We start from the raw sequence: 17,690 nt of genomic DNA, 5'->3' as shown, positions 1-17,690 counted from the left end.
AGTATTTTATGCGTTGCTTTCCCTTTCTTATTTCTCCTCACATGCATACAAGCTTTTCTTGCCTATTGTGTGTACTTGGCTGATTTTCTGGGCACAGTGCCCAGTTGGTTTAATGTGTGCTTATTATTGTCTATAGCATTCCTGATTCTGTTTTGGAGATGGATACTCTATAAATTATTAACGATGATTATCATCCTTTAGAATCAACTTTGTTTTGGCATTTAGAAACGAAAGATGAACAGTGAGCCCAATGGGTAATAACTAGCAATATCAAGGCCATGTCCAATGCTTGACTGTAAGGGAAAGGAATAGTGAATATACTGAAGTGAACAAAACAGGATTATTCCTATAAACAGATAAAATAAACAGAAGAAAACTTAAAGTTCAAAATGTATTACTTGAATTAAATGCTCATAATATTATTTTACCATACCCACTTCATTTAAATATTACCAGTAGATTTTTTTCCTCAATATCTACTGATAAGCTTACTCTTTAAAAACAGAACTAGGGAATGTGCTAGCTTTTTTTGCTTCTTGTTCACAGGAACTCGTGCACCTGATGTAGTATGGCATATTCTCAAACATCTAATAGGTCACTTCTGAATTTTCCTTTGAATTTTGAATAAGATAAAAGTAAGTTGAATTTAGCTATTATTTCCAAGAAGAAAAAAAGTTGCATTTGTAAATTATTTACACAAGCACAAATTTTTAGAGAAAGAAATACTAGAGAAAGAAAAACATAGAGGAAAATATGTGGTGAAAAAACTCTTTGGAAGTGCAAAAGAAAGAAAATGCTTATTGGCAATGACACATGATTATTAATCCCCGAGTCTAAGTAAATTTGGGGTCTTTACTCTAGCCATAGTTTGAACATGGGTTGTTCTCCCCAGAATTCATGTTGAAATTTAATTTCCCCTGTAAGGTATTAGGAGATCATGCTTTGAAGAGGTGATTAGGTCATTAAGATAAATTAATAACTTTCTGGTGAAACTGGGTTATTTTTCATGATAATGGATTAGTTCTTATAAGAGCTGGTCATTCTAAAGAAAGTTGCCTCTTTTATAAAGCAATGTTTTGCCTGATTTCCATTTTGTTTCTTTGCTTTGTTGTGACATAGCATGTGGCTCTCATCAGAAGCTCAACAGATGCCAACGCCATAGTCTCGGACTTTGCAGCCACCAGAACCATAAACTAAATAAACCTTTTTCCTTTATAAATTACCCAGTCTCAGGTGTTCTGTTATAGCAACACAAAACAGACTGAGACAACACTATAGCTATAATACTTAATATTTTGAAATTAGATTTTAGATTAGGAACAATACATACCCAATAAAGTGGAGCTCAGAAGACATCACTTAAGAATTGTTAAGTAAGTGCCATCTTTTGTTTTATACTGAAAACAAGTATATCAATTCTCAATTATTTTCTCCCTAATGTAACATTAATAACATAATATTGTATTTTTCAAAACCATTCCTCCTTTCTCTCAATTGTATGTATTTTTTCCTTTTTTCTTTTCTTTTTTCTGTTTGGAGTAAGATAAATATTTTTAAATCTATCCTCCTGAAATTGCATCTAAGATTTGGACATCTTTTGCTATAAATCTTTGCTTCCTTGGAATAAAATATTCTCTACATTTTATTATTCTAATATTGATTCAGCTTTGGAGTTAATTTACATGCAAAGCAAATAATTTACCCAAACTTGTAAAGGATATGCATTATCAGAACACAACACCTGCAGGACAAAAGAGAGGTTAATTTCATTGTTGCTCCAAAGCAAAAGGAGATCATTATGGAGCCTGCAGTATCCAAGCTCTGTGAAATAGCTGCAGTAGTCATTAACTTTCCAGCACTAAATTTCATATCAAACTCAATTAACTACTACATAGCCTTTAATGACAATATTTTTTCAGATGCAGCTCTTGTTTACTAATAAGATTTCACATCACGACTATCTCTGTTCCATTACTTCCTCCATGTTAATATTCAAGTCTTGATTTTCTCCAAAGAAAATGGGGCAATGAAAATTTCATTTGCTAAAATTCTCCTTGAATTATGTTTTAACATTTCAAGTGTGTTAATGTAATGCTTTAGAAGCTAAAGGGAACAATTATATAGGAAGCTAAAGTCATCTATGTCTATCCTCAGGATTGATTAAGTTTCCTATTTAGACACGTTTCTCCCACAACATTGCTGTGTTGGAATTTATCAGGATAGTAACCACCTAAATTGAAAATGCCCCTTAGTATATTTTTATCACAGTGAAAGTCAAAGCCTAGAATAACAAAAAGGCACAAAATTAATGTCATCAGGAAACAATTTACTCAGCTAATTAGCATAACATTCTCATATAAAAAGACAGATGGATTAAGGGATCAGATCATTCATAGCCCACAGCAAACTGCTTCAGTCTTTAATCCCCTGCTGTTACCTATCAACCGGTACTCTTTTTACGGATTTAGATAGATCCCTGGGAAGATTTAGATTCTCCCATTAGATTGATTCACCTTGTTCCTTTAACTTTTTATCGATGATATATTTCATTATATCCTGACTAAAACAATAACAAGAACTCTAATTTAGTTAGCAGCTAAAGAATTGAACTAAAGGCATATCTCCACATTTGTCACACACACACACACACACACACACATGCACACACGTGGTGCCCTGCAGTGCTAACAGGCTCCAGCTTGAAGACAACCATAGAAGACTTATATATATCCTACTTCAATAAAAGTTGGGATTTCATGCTATATACACAACATTCAAGACAATAGGAATAGCACAGCAACAGCCAGTAATTACTATGAAAAATATCAAATTATTTACGTGGAAATAGTCAATCAGCATAGAGTACAGATTTCCATGAGTCCTTTGAAAATGTTTCCAAAATAATATCTAAGAAAATTATCAGTGAAGATGTTTGATCTATTGTGTAGAAACCAAAACCAACAAATGAAACAAATGAAAGAAAAAGCCTCTGGGGAAAAAAAAATTATTTTAAAGTTTTAGCCTACAGGGAGATAATTTATTTCTTTGGACTATTGTATGAGCTTTCTAGGGCTGCCATAACAAAGTACCACAATATAGGTGGCTTAAAAAAAAAAAAAAATTTATTGTCTCATATCTCTGTAAGCTAGAAGCCTGAAATCAAGGTGCTGGCAAGATTGGTTCCTTCTGAAAAGTTCTGACTTAAAGTCCGTTCCACGTCTCTCTTCTAGTTTCTGGTGGTTGCCAGCAATTTTTGGTGTTCCTTGATTTGTACCTGCGTCACCCCACTGTCTGCCTCCGTCATTACATGGTCTTCTTCCCTATATTTCTTTATGTCTCTCTGTGCCCATATTTTCCTACTTTATAAAGAAACCAGTCATTGAATTAGGGCCCATTCCATTTCAATATAACCCTGTTTCAAAATGACAACATCTGCAATAATCTTTTTCCAAATAAGGTCACATTCACAAGTATTGGGATTAGGATTTCATTTTGGAAACACAATTCAACACACAATGACAACAAACAATCAGAATGTCAGTTTATTAATTTATAACAAGAACTATGTTATATAAAATAAAATTCTTACTTCAGCATAAACAGCACATACTTTCCACACAAACGCACACCTGTATGGGAAAACAAAATGTAGTCATATGATAGCTGAGTATGTATTAGATCAGAAAAATAAAGTTCGATGATTAGAATATTTAACACTGTCAAGCTAATATAAATGGGTACATGCTTTTATTTTTATTGTAGGAAGGCTTACCAATTTAGTTGGCAATTTCACTTGCCCAGACTTCCTATGTCAGGAATTGGACTTCTACTTAGATGGAAAAGATATTTATGCCTTAAAGATTCATCTGTAGCTCAGTTTCCATAGGCAACTAATTCTCCTTTCATTGACAGACTCTTTCTATAACTGTGTTAATGAATTCAGTCCCAGCAGAGTAAAATCCTCTGACTTTACACCCCTTAGGTTATTTTACAATGCTTAAGTTTCAGAAGGCATCCTTCCTTCTCTTAGTTTTATATATTTGTAAAAGGTTATATAAAACTAAGAGGGTTGTATTTTTGTAGCCATCTTTCTGGTTATCCCCATGAGAATATGTGTGTGTGTGTATTGATACATACATATATATTTTATTTATATGTGTGTGTATATGTGTGTATACATATATTTATATAAATATATATATGCAAGACTATATGTATACAGTCTTTTCCTATTTGGAGACCCATTAAAGTATTTTTTTCTTCCCATTCCTTTACTTCAACGATGATATACAATTAATTCTGTTATACACAAATACACATATACATACACATATACATACATATATATGTATGTGTGCATATATATATATTTTAATAATCAAAGTTACAATTTATTTTGAACATATTATTTGCCAGAATTTATATGGCATACTTTGCATTCACTAACCTATTTAATTTTTAATATTTAAATGGGATAATTATTATTATTTATTTTTCAAAGATGGTGACACCAAGGCTTGTGTTACCCCTAAGCCTTGGTGTCACACCTCAATGTTGCCCATTCTCCATAGACTGTAAAATAGAAGTTAAAATTACTTTTGCCCAAAATCAAATATCTTGCATCATATTGCATTCCTTTTGGCAACCTGCATTTTTCAGCAGCCTGCAATTTCCCTATAACAGGAAATTTTGAAACTCCATGCCGTCGTGTGTAATATTTTCTGCATGAAAAATGTGTCATTTCAACTTATCTAACTCCTGATTACTATTTAAGGTAAGGTAGAAATGCCAACTTTGTCAAGAAAATTTTAGAAAAAAGTTGAAAATAACAGTCTCTTGGTCCACACTCACATAGCCCTTTGTTTATAATAAACACCATATTATATTATTCTGTTAATAGTCAGCTGTTTATTCTTCTCCTTCACCAGACTCTAACGGTCATTAGGGACTTGCTAATTCATTTACTAATTAATTAAAGAAATTTGAGGAGAATATCAAGAATAACCCTCTACTTGTTTCCATCCACCATTCATTGCTCATTTTCTTAATTGTTCATTCACAGTATACATATATAGTGGTGTCAGAAATGTTAAGCCACACCTCCATGAGAAACAACTTTATTAACCAGAGCACTGTGCTTGTACACACTTCCTTTCACCTTTAATTTTACAGTCTCCTCTCATTTTTGAAGTTCCTTATTTCAGCACGTTTTCCCCACCCACCTCAGTGAGGTTATTTCATACATTTTCAATACAATTATAATATTTTGTCACACTGCATTCCATCGTGCAATCCCTCTACTTCCTAAATGATAGGTTTTTTTCAAGTTGAATAAATGAATGCTTCCTCCTCAAGTCAAAAACTCTATGGATTTTGATAAATGCATACTGTTATGTCCGCCATTTCAATATCATAAAAAATAGTTTCAGTGTAGTAAAAAAATCTTTCTTTCTTGTTTCACATAGTTTAACCCTACTTCCTCTCCCCTCACCTCTGGAAGCACTAATCTTTTTTACTATATTGTTTTTCCTTTTTTACCATGTCATATAGTTACAAACATTTGGTATGGGGCATTTGCAGACTAATTTCTTTCACAGAGCAATAAATATTGAATATTCATGTATTTATTCCTGTAGATTTATATGTCTTTCTTCTTTTCTGGGTGTACCACAGTTTATCAATTTAAGGTTTAAGGCCATGTAGGTTGCCGTCAGTTTTTGATAATTATAAAAAAGAGTTCTGATAAACATTCACATTTTTATGTGATATAAATTGTCAAATCACTGGGATAAATATATAGAAGCATGATAGCTGAAGAGCATGGTGAGACGATGTTTAGATTTGTAAGAAACTGCCAACCTGTCTTCCAGTGTGCCAGTACCATGTTTAAAATTCCCTTCAGCAAACAGCTACTATTGCTCTACTTTTTCACCAGAATTTGAAATACTTTGGTTCATGGATTTAAGCCATTCTAACTGATGTGTGGTAGTAACACAATTGTTTTAATTTGTGTTTCTCTAAAGAAAAAAAATGCTGTTGAGCATGTTTTTATATGCTAGTTGCCATGGGTATTTTGGGGGCAGGGGTGAGGTGTCTTTTCAGATTCTAAGCACATTTGTAATTGGCTTGTTTGCTTTCTTATTATTCAGTTTTCAGAGTTATTCATAGTGTAGATATCAGTACTTTATTAGCTATATGATTTTGCAGATATTTTCTCCTAGTTTGTGACTTGTCTTTTAACTCTCTGGAGTCTTTCACAGAGCAGAAAATTCCATTTTAAATTTAACAAACTCTAACATCATTTTTTTCTTTTGTAGGTAGAACTTTTGGTATTAATATTATATCTAAAAATCCATGATCAAACCTAATGTCTCTCATAACATGTAAAGCATACTTTCTTTTCTAACTATTCTAGTGGTTTCCCCAGAGTATCCAATACACATTTGTTACTAATCTCAGATCACCTTCAAATAGCACTCCACCGGTTCATATATAGTTCAGATACCTTAATAGAAGAGTCCCAGTTCATCCTTCCTGTCTTTTGTAACATTACCATCAGTCATTTCACTTACCCACATGCTGTGATTGCCCAACACAATCATATAGTTTACATAAATTTAGAATAAGAAGAATAAAACGTTTTATTTTTCTGTCATTTTCTTTTTTCCTTTTTCAACACACTTGCTTTCTTATTGTAAATACAAGTTTCTGACCTATATCATTCCCCTTCTCCATGAATAGCCTCTTTTAACACATTTGCAGGAAAGTTTTCTGGCACTATATTTCCTTAGTGTTTTATTATCTGGTAAATTCTGATTTCTCTTCTGGTTTTGAAGTATAATTTTGCTAGATACAGAATTATAAGTTGGTGCATTTATTCCTTTAACACTTTAAACATTTCCCGCTACTCTCTCCTTGCTTGCCTGGTTTCTTACTGGAAGTGGGCTGAAATCCTTGCCCTTTTTTCTCTACAAAGAATGTAGATTTCATTCCAGATTCTCTCAAGATTTTCTCTTTGTCCATTTATTGATTTATTTTATTTTATTGTACAGATAGGAAATGCTATGTCTGGTGCTGTATTTTTGTTGTTTGTCATGAATGATATTCTCTGAGCCTCCTGGATCGGTGGTTTGTTTCATGTCATTATGCTTTAAAATTTCTTGACCATTACTCATTAAATAGATTCTCCTCATTTGTCTCTTTCTCTTCTTTCTGCTATTCCAGTTACCTATTTTGTACAACTTTAGAAACTGCCCAGCAGATCTTAAATGTTCTCCTTTTTTTTTTCATTTATTTTCTCTTGACACTTTGTTTTAAAAAGTATTTTCGACCTATCTTTAGTTTCACTAATTCTTTCCCCAAACATGTCTGGTCTACTAATGAAACCATTGAAAGCATTTTTAAAAAATTCTATTGGAGTTATTTTATTTTCTAGCCTTTTCTTTTGGTTCTTTGTTAGAATTTTCATCTCTCTGCTTACACTAATAATCTTTTCTTGAATATTTTCTACATTTTCCACTAGTATCTTTAACATCTTAATCACAGTTATGCAAAGTTTCTTGATTGCTATTTCCAAAATATGCATCGTCATCACTGAGTCTTGTTCTGATGATCATCCTGTCTCTTTAGATTGTGATTTTTTTCCTTGCCTTTTACCATGTTTTGTAATTTTTTTGCCATTGCTGAGAGCCAGACATGTTGTATTGATAATAGATATTGAGATAAATTGATGCTGAGATAAATTGATACTGAGATAAAGTTAAACTGAGGATATATGGTAATCTGTCTTGGAGTTGGACTCCATTTAATATTTGTTATAGCTCAAGTTTCTGAAGATTTCAAATTCCTCTAGTGTCCTTGTTTTTGTCTCCTCTGTTAACTTTGGGTTTCCTTAAGTACTCATCTTCAAACAGTGTCTGTTCCTTGTAGCTCTTCTGTCTATCCCCTTATATTGGAGTCATGTTGGTTTAAATTTTATACTATAAGTTAGAAAAATATGTTCTATAGTGTTCTGATTGAATATCAGTCTTTCAGTGGTCCTATGTCTTAGGTTATGACTTTTACAACTGTTTTGCCAGTAGTTTATCTTTTGTCCCTATTACAGGACTGCCAGATTCGTACGCCCACTGAGCAGAAATAGACCAATACACTAGATATCATAATTTGCAGCAGAAAAAGGGTTTAATAATCACAAGGCCAGTGGGCAAAGAGATGGAAAGAATCCTCAACCTTCAAATCTGTCTGCTTGAGGGGTTCTGGGCAAGGGTTGTTAAGGGGATTGTGGCGGGCCAGGGTCTGGAGAATTGGAGTTGTTGATTGGTCAGGTCAAGGAAGATTAAATCATCACGTTGTGAAAACTGCGTTCTTCCATGAGCCGGCTCCTTGCTGGGCCCTTCAGATCAACTGACATCAACAGTTTTATCAGTATGCCTAACATAAAGCAGAAACTCAAACAGAAAGCATATCATCTCACATGCCTTCGATTTTATCTACAGAAAAGAAAAGGAACACAGTTTTGTGACAAGGGCTACACTATCCTGGGGGAGTAAGCAGCAACTAGCTACAAGGAAGTGGGCCAAATTGGGAAGTGGATTTCATGATTGCCACAAATTATTCTGCAAGACTAGTTGAATTTTATTTTCTCCCTTAATTGGTTTATAAAATTTTCTTTGGGACAGTTTCATCCTTCATCCCCTTTAGATGAGAAAAAAAGGTTAAATGGGGAGGTGCCAAGATGGCCAATTAGAAGCAGCTGTGGTCTGTGACTCCCACCTAGAAAAACAAAACAGCGAGTGTATTCTGCACCTTCATCTGAGGTATCCAGATTCACTCACTGGGACTGACTAGGTGATTGGCATGACCCACAGAGAGCAAGGAAAATCAGGGTGGAGCCATGCCTCACTTGGGAGCTGCACAGGGCAAGGGGCACTCCCACCCCCAGTCAAGGGAGGTAGTGAGTGGGTGTGCCACCTTTCCTGAGAAACCATGCTTTTTCCATGGATCTGTGCAACCCACAGATCAGGAGACCCCCTTGTGAGCCCGCGCCACCAGAGCCTTGGGTGCCAAGCACAGAGCTGTGCAGACTTTCATCACTGCTCAGGCTGTGGTCAGTGGCAGCAGGCTGGAGACTGTCTAGGATGACTGAGTTCCCAGGGGAAGGGATGGTTGCCATCACTGTGGCTCCAGTTGGCTCTTTTCCACTGGTGGTGCTGGGGAGACAAGGGAGGTTTATACCAGGAGCACAGCATCTGTGGCAGATCATGGTCAGACTGCTTTTTTAGGTGGAACCTTGATCCATCCTACTCATGGGGTGGGGCCCCTGCTGTAGGAATTTCACCAACTCCAGACAGAGGTTTATGGACAGAACTCTGATCTTCCTGGGCAGAACTCCTGTGGGGAAGGGCAGTCACAGTCTCTGCAGTTCAGCAGACTGAGTCTTTCCTGCCTGCTGGCTCTGAATCGTCTGGACAGTCTGGACAAGGGAGATTCCCTCCAGTGCAGTGCACCCTCTCTGCCAAGGAGCAGCCAGAGTGCTTTGTTAAGTGGTCCCTGATCCTGTACATACTCCTTAACTGATTGAGATCCCCAACAGGGTCTCCAGGCACCTTATACAGGAGTGTTCCTGCTGGCATCACGTCAGTGCCCCCCTGGGATGGAACTCCCAGAGGAAGGAGCAGGCAGCCATCGTTGCTGTCCTGCAGCCTTCACTGGTGACAACTCCAGGTGGGGGAGGGACCAAGTGAATAGGGTCTGGAGTGGACCCCCAGCAAACTGCAGCAACCCTAAGGAAGAGGGTCTGACTGTTAAAAGAAAACAAACAAACAGAAAACAACAACAAAACAACATCCGCAAAATGACCCCACAAAACCCCTTCCAAAGGTCAGCAGCCTCAAAGTTTGAAGATAGATAAACTCACGAAGATGAGCAAGAATCAATGCAAAAATGCTGAAAACTCAAAAAGCCAGAATGCCTCTTCTCCAAATGATTGCAACACCTCTCCAGCAAGGGCACAGAACTGGGTGGAGGCTTGAGGTAGATGAACTGAGAGAAGTAGGCTTCAGAAAGTGGGTAATAACAAATTTTGCTGAGCTAAAGTATGTTCTAAAACAATGCAAAGAAGCTAATAACCATGAAAACATTATAGAAGCTGTTAACCAGAATAACCAGTTTACGGAGGAACATAAATGGCCTGATGGACCTGAAAAACACAATACGAGAACTGCACAATGCAATCACAAGTATAAATAACCAAATAGGCCAAGCAGAGGAAAGAATCACAGAGCTCAAAAATTATCTTGCTGAAATAAGAAAGGCAGATAAGATTAGAGAAAAGAACTGAAACGGAATGAAAAAAAATCAGAGAACAATGGAATTACGTAAAAAAGACTGAACCTACAACTGATTGAGGTACCTGAAAGAAATATGGATAACAAAACCAAGTGGGAAAACACACTTCAGGAAATCATTCAGGAAAATTTCCCCAACCCAGCAAGACAGGCCAACATTCAAATTCAGGAAATTCAGATGACTTCAGTAAGATACTCCATGAGAAGATCAACCCAAAACACATAATCGTCAGTACCTCCAAGGTCAAAATGAAGGAAAATTGTTAAGGGCCAGGTCACCTACAAAGGGAAGTCCATCAGAATAACAGTGGACTCCTCAGCAGAAACCCTATAAGCCAGAAGAATTGGGGGCTAATATTCAATAATCTTAAATAAAAGAATTTCCAGCTCAGAATTTTATATCTGGCCAAACTAAGCTTCATAAGCAAAGGAGAAATAAAATCCTTTTCAGACAAGCAAATACTGAGGGAGTTCAGCACAACCAGGCCTGCCTGAAGGAAGTACTGAATATGGAAAGGGAAAACCATTACCAGCCACTACAAAAACACAGTGAAACACATAGACCAATGATGCTATGAAGTAACAACAATAACAAGTCTGCAAAATAACCAGATAGCATCATAATGACAGGACCAAATTCACACATAACAATATTAACCTTAAATGTAAATGGACTGAATATCCCAATTAAAAGACACAGACCGGCAAACTGGATAAAGAGACAAGATCCACCAGTGTGCTGTATTCAAGCGAACCATCTCAAATGCAAAGACACACATAGGCTCAAAATAAAGAGATGGAGGAAAATTTACCAAGCAAATGGAAAGCAGAAAAAGGTAGGGTTGAAATTCTAGTTTCTGAGAAAATAAGCTTTAAATCAACAAAGATTAAAAAAAGATAAAGAAGGGAATGACATAATGGTAAAGTGTTCAATTCATCAAGAAGAGGTAACTACCCTAAATATGCATGCACCCAATTCTAGAGGACCCACATTCATAAAACAAGTTCTTAGAGACCTACAAAGAGACTTAGACTCTCATATAATAATAGTGGGAGACTTTAACACCCCACTGTCAATATTAGACAAATTATCAAGACAGAAAATTAACAAGGATATTCAGGACTCAAACTCAGCTCTAGATCAAGCGAACCTGATAAATATCTACAGAACTCTCCATTCAAAACAACAGAATATACATTCATCTTGGAGTTACATGGCACTTACTCTAAAATCGATCACATAATTCAAAGTAAAACACTTCTCAGCAAATGCAAAATAACTAAAATCATGACAGTCTCTCAGACCACAGTACAATCAAATTAGAACTCAAGATTAAGAAACTCAAAATTGCACAACTACATGGAAATGTATCAACCTGCTTCTGAATGACTCCTGAGTAAAAAAATGAAATTAAGGCAGAAATCAATAAGTTATTTGAAACTAATGAGAACAAAGAGAAAATGTCCCAGAATCTCTGGGATACAGCTAAAACAGCATTGAGGGAAATGTATAGCACTAAATGTCCACATCAGAAAGCTAGAAATATCTCAAATCGGCAACCTGACATCACAATTTAAAGAACTAGAGAACCAAAACAAACAAACCCCAAAGCTAGCAGAAGGCAAGAAATAGGTAAGATCACAGCAAAACTGAAGGAGATGGAGACAGGAAAACCCTTCAAAAAATCAACAAATTCAGGAGCTGGTTTNTGACTCCTGAGTAAAAAAATGAAATTAAGGCAGAAATCAATAAGTTATTTGAAACTAATGAGAACAAAGAGAAAATGTCCCAGAATCTCTGGGATACAGCTAAAACAGCATTGAGGGAAATGTATAGCACTAAATGTCCACATCAGAAAGCTAGAAATATCTCAAATCGGCAACCTGACATCACAATTTAAAGAACTAGAGAACCAAAAACAAACAAACCCCAAAGCTAGCAGAAGGCAAGAAATAGGTAAGATCACAGCAAAACTGAAGGAGATGGAGACAGGAAAAACCCTTCAAAAAATCAACAAATTCAGGAGCTGGTTTTTTTTTTTTTTTTTTTTTTTTTGAAAAAAAATAACAAAATAGTCCTTTAGCTAGACTAATAAGAAAAGAGAGAAGATCAAATAGACACAATAAAAAATGATAAAGGGCATATCAACACTGACTTTACAGAAATACAAACAACCATCAGAGAATACTATAAACAGCTCTATGCAAATAAGCTAGAAAATCTAGAAGAAATGGATAAATTCCTGGACACATAAACCCTCCTAAGATTGAACCAGGAAGAAACTGAATCCCTGAATAGACCAATAACAAGTTCTGAAATTAAGGCAGTGATATATAGCCTATCAACCAATGAAAGACAAGGACCAGATGGAATTATGGTAGAATTCTACCAGATGTACAAAGAGGAGTCAATGCTATTTCTTCTGAAACTATTCCAAATGATTGAAGAGAGAGACTCCTCCCTACTTCATTTTATAAGGCCAACATCATCCTGATGCCAAAGTCTGACAGAGATACAACAAAACAAGGAAACTTCAGGCCAATATCCCTGATGAACGTCAGTGCAAAAATGCTCAATAAAATACTGGCAAACCAAATCCAGCAGCACATCCAAAAGCTTATCCACCACAATCAAGTTGGCTTCATCCCCGGGATACAAGGCTGGTTCAACATACGCAAATCAATAAACCTAATCCATTGCATTAACAGAACTAAAGATAAAAACCTCATAATTATCTCAATAGATGCAGAAAAGGCCTTTCAACAAAACTTCATGTTAAAATTCAACGTCCCTTCATGTTAAAAACTCTCAATAAGTTAAGTATTAAAGGACCATACCTCAAAATATTAAGAGCCGTTTATGACAAACCAACAACCAATATCATAATGAATGGGAAAAAGCTGTAAGCATTTTCATTGAAAAGAGGCACATGACAAGGATGCCCTCTCTCACCACCCCTATTCAACATAGTATTGGAAGTTCTGGCCAGGCCAATCGAGCAAGAGAAAGAAACAAATGGTATTCAAACAGGAAGACAGGAAGCCAGATTGTCTCTGCAGATGACATGATCCTTTATCTAGAAAACGCCATTGTCTCAGCTCAAAAGCTTTTTTAAGCTGATGAAGAACTTCAGCAAAATCACAGGATACAAAATCAATGTGCAAAAATCACAAGGATTCCCACACACTAACAACAGACAAGCAGAGAGCCAAATCATGAATGAACTCCAATTCCACAATTGTTACAAAGAGAATAAAATACCTAGGATTACAGCTAAGAAGGGAAGTGATAGAAAGAATCAATATGATTTAAATGGCCATACTACTCAAAGTAATTTATAGATTCAATGCTATTCCCCTTATACTACCATTGACATTCTTCACAGAATTAGAATAATCTGTTTTAAAATTCATATGGACAAAAAAGAGTCTGTATAGCAGAGACAATGTTAAGCAAAAATAGCAAAGCTGGAGGGATCATGCTACCTGACTTCAAACTACACTACAAGGCTACCAAACCAGCATGTAAACAAAACACCATGGGTGGGGTACAAAAGCAGACACACAGACCAATAGAACAGAATCGAGAACTCAGAAATAAGACCACACAGCTACAACCATCTGATCTTCAACAAACCTGACAAAAACAAGCAATGGGGAAAGGATTTTCTATTTAATTAATGGTCTGGAAGAACTGGTTAGCCATATGCAGAAAATTGAAACTGGACCCCCTTCCTTACACCTTATAAATTAGCTCAAGATAGGTTAAAGACTTAAATGTAAAATCCAAAACTATAAAAACCCTAGAAGAAAATCTAGGCAATACCATTCAGGACATAGGCATAGACAAAGATTTCATGACAAAATGCCAAAACAATAGCAACAAAAGCAAAATTAACAAATGGGGTCTAATTAAATTAAAGAGTTCTGCTCAGAAAAGAAACTGTCATCAGAGTGAACAGAGAAGCTACAGAATGCGAGAAAATTTTGCTATCTATCCATCTGACAAAGGTCTAATATCCAGAATTTATAAGGAACTTAAACAAATTTACAAGAAAAAAAACAAACAACTATATTAAAAGTGGGCAAAGGACATGAACAGGCACTTCTCAAAAGAAGACATTTATGTGGCCAACAAACATGCAAAAAAAAAAAGTTCAACATCACTAATCATTGGAGAAATGCAAATCAAAACCACAATGAGATACCATCTCACACTAGTCAGAATGGCAATTATTAAAAAGTCAAGAAATACCTGATGCTGCTGAGGTTGTAGACAAATAGGAATGCTTTTACACTATTGGTAGGAATGTAAATTAGTTCAACCATTGTGGAAGACTGTGGCAATTGCTAAAAGTCCTAAAACCAGAAATATCATTTGACCCAGCAATCCCATCACTGGGTATGTACCCAAAGGAATATAAATCATTTTATTATAAAGATACATGCGTGTGTATGTTCACTGTAGCACTATTTACAATAGCTAATACATGAAATCAACCAAAATGCCCATCAATGATAGACTGGGTAAACAAAATGTGGTACATATAAAACATGGAATACTATGCAGCCATAAAAGGAAATGAGATGAAGTCCTCTGCAGGGACATGGATGGAGCTGAAAGCCATGTTGTCATTCCTGGCCTTATAATAATAATAATAATAAAAGCTATACAAATTGAAAATCAATGACTTTTCTTGAGTCCATCAGAAAACTGAGAAAGCAGGGCAAACATCACCATAAAATTGAGAGAAACTGGCACATCAGAGAGTCATAGTCAAGATCATACAACATGCATGAAGAACATGCATGTTCACATTTATAAGCATGAGTGTAACAATGAGAACACATACACACAGGGAGAGGAACAACACACACTGGGGTCTGTTAGCAGGGGCAGAGAGAGGGAGAGTATCAGGAAAAATAGCGAATGCGTGCTAGCCTTAATATACAGGTGATGGGTTGGTAGGTGCAGGAAATTCACCACGGCGCACATTTACTTATGTAACAAACCTGCACGTCCTGAATATGTACCCCTGAACTTAACATAAAATAAAATAAAGAATTGGAGAATTTCTCCCTGGGAAGAAAAAAAGGTTAAATGAATCAATGCCTTTCTTCTGGGTGTAAAATAAGGCTCTGGTAATACCCTTTTCCCTAAAAGGTATGTTTTTGTTTTGAAGAAGGCTCTTGTATGTCACTATGATTACTATTCTTCTATCTCTGCCAGTTTTAAAAATGTCTTTTTCTCAGCTTTTTACCATTAGGACCCAGTGGGTTCCTGGATGCCAAATTCATGCAAGTCTGAAGTAAGACAACTGTCCCCATGAGCTTCTTCCCTCACACGAATCCATACTAGGCCTCCACAAATTAGTTAAAATTACTACTGAAGTGTTCATACAAGTTATGGCTCTAGCCACTTCTGCTTCGGGAAGTAGATCTTGACTATGACTCTCTGATGTGCCAGTTTCTCTCAATTTTATGGTGATGTTTGCCCTGCTTTCTCAGTTTTCTGATGGACTCAAGAAAAGTCATTGATTTTCAATTTGTATAGCTTTTATTATTATTATTATTATTATTATAAGGCCAGGAATGACAACTTCTGTGGTCTTCACATGTTGGTAATAAATCCAAAAGGCCTGTAATGTATTTGTTTTCTCATTTTTTAAAACCAAATATTTGAAGCTATTTTATTAAGGATTTCCTTTTCCTCAAAAAGTAAAAGCATTAAATATAATCTACTTATTCTACATTCATGAGAAAGATATTTCATTGTATATAATCAGAACTGTAGACCTACAAACATTTGGACTTTATCTGAGGTAAATAATAAGAGATCATACCATTAGTTAAAATTAAGGTATACATTTAGATCATTATTTTTAATTGGTTATTTTTTAAAGCCAACACAACTTTAATTTACAATGTAAACTCAGGAGTGAAAGAGCATTAGGTAACTCATACTCTGTAAAGAAAATTTCAAAATTTAAAATAAAGAATGAGATTTCCCCATATTTTTGTGTTTAATTCATCAATGTTTTAAAAATATTTAAACCAGCCAAGAAGTGTGTTCAGGTTTCTATTTATTTTAAAAGTGACTTACGTATTTTTCTCACAAGGGAGGCTGATTGTAGAGGAGTTTAGAGCCTGCATAGTGGCTCCAAGTTAGCATCACTGTTCCTGGTCCTTCCATCTTTCTGCTTAGTCATATTTAACTTGTGTTTATTTCTTCATGATCAGAATACATATCTTTCTCAACCATCATATATATGTTCTAGGTAGAAAGGACAAAACAAGAGTTTATGTTGTTCTGTCAAATTATAGAAGGTTTATTTGATAATAAGTCAACTGTTAAAAAGTACCCCTTAAAAATAGAATAAGTATACAATATTAAAAGAAAGCATGGGACTTTACGCAATTGAGAAATCTTGAGAATTTTGCAAATTTTAAAATTTTGATCTGTGCTATCATTTATTAAATCAGTCAAAATATGCTTCAAAAACACATAGTTGTCAAAATATGTCAGTGCCTTAGAAGAGTGCAATCTATAAGTAAAATAATTCTGAATATTCATCTGAAATAAAGTTTTAAAAGGTTTTGAAAATCTACTGTCTCTCTTATTTCTTGTAATCAACATATTTCTCAACAGGAAATTTCACCATTTGCCATCAAAATGTGTTGTCTGAAACTACCACTCAAACTTTCACATAGCAAAATATTTAGACATTCTGAGGAGATGCAAAGTTTGGTAAGCAGAATAAATATGTTTTAATGTTTAATAATTATAAATGATATTTGGAAGATTATAAAGATGTTCTTAGTTCAATTAATAGAGTAAGATTTATATATTTATTAAGGGTGCTGGGTCAGATGGGGTGGCTTCCGCCTGTAACCCCAGCACTTTGGAAGCCCGAGGTGGGAGGATCACTTGAGGTCAGGAGTTCGAGACCACACTGGCCAACATGGTGAAACCCCATCTCTACTAAAAAATATGAAAATTAGCAGGGCATGGTGGTGCTTGCCTGTAATCCCAGCTACTGAGGAGGCTAAGACAGGAGAATCGCTTGAACCCGGGACGTTTCAGTGAGCCGAGGTCTGGCCACTGCATTCCAGCTTGGTCAACACAGTGAAACTCCGTCTCAAAACAAAACAAAACAAACAAAAGTGCTGGCAACAAATTATAATTCAATATTAAATTTTTTTATGTTGAAAGATGGATGAGAATTAAAACTTTGATTTTTCAACTGAGAAATTCAGTTGAGATATCTGAAATTACTGGAAAGCAAAAGGACATTTTAATGTACTGCAGAGTAGCCTAGGGTAGTGTGTGTATGTATTTCTACT

The 17,690-nt window shown here is 35.5% G+C and overlaps 1 long non-coding RNA gene across 1 annotated transcript; it reads right to left on the bottom strand.

Annotated features, from left to right (window-relative positions):
* Window positions 1-8,162: 8,162 nt before the first annotated feature.
* LOC108544660 (uncharacterized) lies at window positions 8,163-16,622 on the bottom strand. The gene is made up of 2 exons (XR_001889920.1): window positions 16,450-16,622; window positions 8,163-8,403 (listed from the first exon to the last, which is right to left on the bottom strand). It is a non-coding gene; the product is annotated as an uncharacterized LOC108544660 (long non-coding RNA).
* Between the last annotated feature and the right edge of the window lie 1,068 nt (window positions 16,623-17,690).

Source organism: Rhinopithecus bieti, unplaced genomic scaffold (genome assembly GCF_001698545.2).
Source record: "Rhinopithecus bieti isolate Rb0 unplaced genomic scaffold, ASM169854v2 scaffold_21703, whole genome shotgun sequence".
Classification (NCBI taxonomy): Eukaryota; Metazoa; Chordata; class Mammalia; order Primates; family Cercopithecidae; genus Rhinopithecus; species Rhinopithecus bieti.
This window is presented reverse-complemented; position numbering and strand designations above follow the sequence as displayed.